Source organism: Pinus tabuliformis, chromosome 3_2 (assembly GCF_031772625.1).
Source record: "Pinus tabuliformis cultivar Carrire ecotype Pingquan chromosome 3_2, CPIR1, whole genome shotgun sequence".
NCBI lineage: Eukaryota > Viridiplantae > Streptophyta > Pinopsida > Pinales > Pinaceae > Pinus > Pinus tabuliformis.
In genome coordinates, this window is record NC_142302.1 from 916,503,771 (window position 1) to 916,510,203 (window position 6,433).

The following is a 6,433-nucleotide window of genomic DNA, read 5'->3' on the forward strand; positions in this document are numbered from 1 at the left end:
TTTTCATTAATATTTATGCTAGTTTAATTTGTAGCATTTTATCTAGCTACTTATCCATTCAACAATATTTAAGATATGTTTCCAATTTATGGCTCTCTATGTCATGGAGTCCTCCATTGCACTCTTGCTTCATGGGTTTCATGTTAAACATGGCCTCCTTGTTATACAGGAAAATGACCTCCTCATCAACTCAGAGGAAAAAGACATGATGATTGAAGATTGACCAAGTTCACGGGCCTAGTTGTTAAGCTAATGTTGTCTAGACACTATCAACCTGCTCTATAAAGCTTCTCAGCAAGCTTAAGAGTGCGTTAGTGCCTAGGGTAACTCTACTTACTACCTCAGGAATAGCGTTAGTGACCCTACATCAGTTTCTATGGGTCAAAGGAGCGAATTGATTGAGAGAATATACCTCTATTCTCTCCTATGTCAACTCATAAAAGCAGGGAAACATCATAACTTGACCTGTTTGGGGGAATTACTAATTCCTAATGGAGTATGCAAACAGGAAAGAGCACTGAAGGATGGAAACATCACTACTTTTGCTTAAGGGAAATCATGAAGGACTTGGCAACCCTAACCGTACATGCTATATATGCAAGGCTTGGGCCATTGTGAAAGAGGTCAAACCATTTGAAGGGATTTCATATTTGACTGTCAAGTAGAGTCTCAGACTAAGGCATCAGAAGAGGTTAAGAAGGCTGATCCGTTAATGAGAAAGGTATTAAAGAGTTTATGTGAAGTTTGCTTATGTTACTTAGTGCAATGGATCAAGAAGATTGCGAATAACATAAACACATAAGCAAATTGAAACATAAACATATGCATAAACACAATGACAATTTGATAACGGAGTTCACTAGACTTCCTGCCTACCTCTCTGGGTCCTTGGCTTCGAGTGTGACTGCGTTATTAGTCTTCAAAATGATTTTACATACATGAGCTCAAAAGCAGAGACTCAAATGAGAAAAATGATCTCACCATTGCGTCTAGCTCAAAATTTTGAGTCAAACGAGTATAAACTTGACCATAATTGGCCTCTGTGACTTCCAAGCCTCCTGGAAAGCCCAAACCACCTATGTCTAGGCAAAACCACCTTTCTCCTACACAAAACCACCTCTGTGGAGGAAAAACCACCTCGGCAAACGTGCATTCTCCTTTGGGCTGGCTATTCCTACAACAAAATTTAAAATGTGTTTGTGACAACTTGTTAACAAGTCTGTCTCGCTTGGTTCATTGGCGAGAGGCCTTGTGTGAAGTCGCTTATATAAAAAGGAGGTTGGTGCGTCGAATCCACTGCCCGACCATACTGTCGTTTTACATTGGATATACATAGACTATGGTTTGACCTAATATAGCTCCGCTTGTTGTTGCTAATAGACGGTTCTATTATGATATATATGTTATGTAGGTTAATAATTTCCATTTCATGTGGGATAACTCACCAAGAGGACCGACAGTCGGTGGGTTGACCCTGGCTATCAGCCTTTTATTCCGGGAACCCTTCTGTAAAACCATAAATATAATACAATCCACAACCTTATCAAGAATTACCATAGCCCATCCAGTGCAGTCCCTCTGGAAAAATCTCAGTCTTCTAGGAGGTCAGGGGTTCGATCTTCCTTGATCCCCATAATTTTGGAAATAAGTGATATTGGGAAAAATCTGGGCTACCATTTGTCAGCACTAGATTGGCCCATATCAACCAATCAGAATCTGCCACGTCACCTCCTCTAATGACATCATCTAGGACCCATGGCTGATTCTTGGGTTAACACGTGTCCTTGCTGATGTAGGTGTTGACCTGGTTGACCGTTGAATGTTGACCTTTGACTTTTTGACTTTTTCCCTAGTTTTCCCAGAAACTTTGACTTGCTCTAAATTCTTCATCCAGACTCGGATTTACGCACTGTTTGCACCGTTGGAATTGTATTGATGAGAAATTCGACTTGATCCCAATTTTCACCAATTTTGGAAAGTATTTTTAAAGGACCATATCTAATTGGTTTAAACTACTTACCTCCCCCTTCCAATATTTCTTTGCTAATGTACAAGCAGACTTGATCACCAACTTGAAAACTATGCTCAACTTAATGCTTGTTATGTCGCACCTTGTACCTTTCTTGCCTTCATTCCAGTTGTTCCTGTACTACCTAGTGAATTTCTTGGATTTGTTTAATGAACTTATTTGCTTTGTCCACATCACTGTGTCCATCAATTGCTATGTCTTTACCAAAGACAAAATCCAACAGATACTTTGGTATAAAAACAAAACAAGTCTCAAAAGGAGATCTCTAAGTAGAAGAATGTTTTGCATGGTTGTAAGCATGCTGCACATAACACAAATTCTCATCCCAAAGTTTGGGATGCTTGCTACAATATCCTTGAAGCAACTGTATCACTGTTTTGTTGACCACTTCTATCTGACCATATGTTTGCAGATGAAATGTCATGTTCTTCTTTAACATTGTTTCCATTAACTCCCATCGACTTGACCAAAATTTCCCGACAAATCGAGAATCTCGATTAGATACAATAGAAGTGGGTAACCCAAAATGAACCCATATATTTTGAAAGAACAACTTTGCAGTTTCTTCAGTTGTGACCTGTTTATTACATGGTGTCAAAATACACATCTTACTGAACCTATCCACAACTACATACAAATAATCATGACCCTTTCTAGACTTTGGCAATCCCACAACAAAATCCATGGAAACACTTTCCCAAGGACGAGAAGGAATTGGAAGTGGAGTATACAAGCCTAATTTTCTATTACCTGGCTTGCTTGTAGCACTCATAGTACATCCTTTAATATATCTAGAAATTGTCTCATTCATTCGTGGCCAATAGCAGAATCTTTGTAATTGTGCAACTATTTTACTTACACCAAAATGACCTAATATGAGAGAAGTATGTGCTTCTCGAATTATATTAACTCTTTCAATTTGTGGAATGCATAACTTTTCCAAATGATATAAGAGTTTGTCCTTTATGAAATAATCCAATTCTTCTACCTTTTACCATGACTTATAGTTGCATATACGTCCTTAAAAATTGTGTCTTGAGCATATTGTTCAATGTAACTTTCTTGAATTATTGAATTATACTTAAGTATTATGGATGAATTTATAATTGGTCTTGATAACATATTTGCAACCTTATTATGTATGCCCTTCTTATATCTGATAACAAGATGAAATTGTTGTAGAAACCCCATGCACCTGTAATGTCTTGATTGCTGCAATTTAGTTTGTGAGTGTAAGCATTGTAGTGGTTGATAATCTATGTGTATGATTGTTTCTTTACCCATTATGTAATGTTTCCACTTTTTAACACTCTGAACTAATTCATAGAATTCTTTATCATATGTAGGATAGTTAACTACTGCTGATGTGAATGTCTCAGAATGAAAGCATATAGGCTTTCTGTGCTGCATCAACATTGTCCCCATGGCATATTCACTTGCATCTATCTTGATCTCAAATTGATGTTGAAGATATGGCAATGCTAGTACTGGCGTTGTACTGATCCTTTCTTTCAATGTATTGAAGGCTTTCTGTTGTTTTCCTCCCCACTAAAACACTTGTTTCACACTTGTCAAAGAAAGTAAAGGAGCTGAAATCAAAGAAAAGTTAGCAATAAACTTTCTCCAATATTTTGTTGCCCCTACGAAACTTCTAACTTCTGTAGCAATATTGGGCTTAGCCCAATTTACAATGACTTCGACCTTAGAGGGATCTATCTTCAATTCACCACCCCATACAATATAACCCAAATAATTCAAAGATGTCTTGCCAAATTCACATTTTGATAGTTTTACATAGAGAGTTTCTCTTTTCAAGACATCTAAAACCTACTTTACATGCTTTACATGTTCATCCCATGTTCTAATGAAAACAAGAATTTCATCTAAATAGACTATTAAAAAATCATCAGTGAATGGTCTAAATATGTCATTCATGACTCACATGAATGTAGCTCGAGCGTTAGTTAAGCCAAAAGGCATAACCATCCATTCGTAGAGTCCTTGCTTTGTTTTGAAAGAAGTCTTTCATACATCCTTTTCTACAACTTTGACTTGATAGTAACCGCTTCACAAGTCCAATTTAGAGAAGTAAATTGCATCTTTTAACTGATTAACAAATCATCAATACAAGGAAGAGGATAATGATTCTTTATTGTGATTTTATTTAATTCTCTAAAATCAATGCACATTCTCCATGAACCATCTTTCTTTCGCACTAACACAATAGGTGATCCACACGGTGATGTGCTTGGTCGAATAAACCCTTGATCGAGCAAATCCTGTACCTACTTCTTTATTTATACATTCTCTAGAGCTGATAACCTGTACATTCCAATGTTAGGTAGTGGAGCATCTTTCTCCAAATAAATCTTATGTTATATCTCTTGCCTGGGTGGAAGCCCTTTAGGCTCTTGAAACAAAATATCATAATTGAAAACAATTTTAACTATATCTACTTTCTGTTTAGGATTACAACCTTGTAAAGCAACGGATTTATCAATATTCTTTGTTTTTACAATCATAAGTAAAAATTGTTTACTGGAATTTACAATTCTTTTCATCTGTCCTGAATTTATGAGAGAGAAGTTATCTTTGAGTTTATGAGCCTTTACAATATTTTCAATTCCATCCTTAGTGAGTTGATACTTATTTTCAGTTCGATAGAAGATAACATTTCTATTGTACAAGTATGGACATCCTAATACAATTCCACATATTTCCAATGGTACTATGTCTAACTCAACCTCACCTACAAACTTTGACCCAATAGAAAAACAAAGTTTACATTGTTTCATAACTTGTAGCTTATTTTTATCACACATCCAACCTAATGGATATGGCTTTTTATGAGTTTTTGTTTCTAGACTCAACTTATTTACAATTTTTTTAGAAATCAAATTAACTTGTGAACCACTATCAAATAAAGTATCAATTTTAGTATGCTTGGAAATGACTCTAATGTGAAATAGCTCATTTCTTTTCCTCTCATTATTATCATTATCAACAGAATGTGAAGAAGTACTTGTAGATGCTTTAGAATCCTTACCTTTTATACCTGTAGTTGTAACTTCTGTCTCATCACCTGAATCTGATCCCAAGTCCTTTTGAATAGCAGCATCATTCTTCTACTCCTTACTCCCAAACTTCTTAGGCTTCAATTCCTGATACAATGACCAGCAGTGTGCCTCATCGTGGCCTTCCTTCTTACAATGAGTGCATGAAGGTTTATCTTTCTACATAGTGTTCATTTTCTTCTCCTTCCATTTAAGTTTCTTCTTGTCTTTATTCTTGCTTTCAATAGTTTTGGATGATTTCCCAACATCATGGGTTACATTTTTCCTCTAGCTTCTAGATGAGTTTCTTGTACCAATACATCATCTATTCTAGTTGGATTAAACATAAGTATAGTATGCCTCAAATAACTATGTAGGCCACCTATGTATTTCAACAATGTCTCTAGTGAGTCCAATGATATGCCTAATGTTAAAGCTCTTTTATGGAATTCCTGAGTATAACTTTGAACACTTTGACCTTTTAATTGACGTAGTATTTGCCAACTCATCATTGCTTATTGCATATAAGCCAAAGGATAAAATTGATTTTTAATAGCAGAAACAAATTCATTCCAAGTTGAAATGATTTTACCATGCTTTTTGAGATCTGCTTATGTCTTACCTTCCCACCATACAAGTGTTATTCCTCCAAGTCAAAGGCTAGCAAGTTGGATCTTCTTCCTTTTTGAAACAACTTTCTACACCCTGCAATACACTTCATTTTGTCTTATCGAATTATCAATCTTTTCAGCATTAAGTTCTCCATCATAAATCGGTAAATCAAATTTTACATCTAATTTGATCAAAGATGATTTATTATTTTTCTTCTTAGAAGGACTAGATTTATGAGAGGAAGATGATGATGATGACGATGATGGTGACAATGGAGGAGATGGTGGAGAAGGCATTTCTCCCTTTCCCTTATCTTCTTGGTCTTTAGGTGATGAAGTGCCTTATTCTTTGTTCTTCTTAGACTCGCGATACATCTCCTCCACCATTGCGTGCATCGTCATGAAACTATCCAGAAATTGAGATTCTAACCCAAGTGGGGTTTCATCTATCATCCTTCTTTGTGAAAAGACCCTTCCAATCTCTGGATTCCCCTAAACAAGTTCACCTTCACCTCGTTCGAGCCTTAACCTAGTAAGCATTCAAATCTTCACACAATCTTGTCAGACCTTAAAAACCTTGTTGCTCTGATACTGCTTGATCCATTAATGAAAAAGGTATTATAGACTTTATGTGAAGTTTTCTTATGTTACTTAGTGCAATGGATCGAAAACATTGCGAATAACATAAACAAATAAGCAAGTTGAAACATAAACATATGCATCAACACAACGAAAATTTG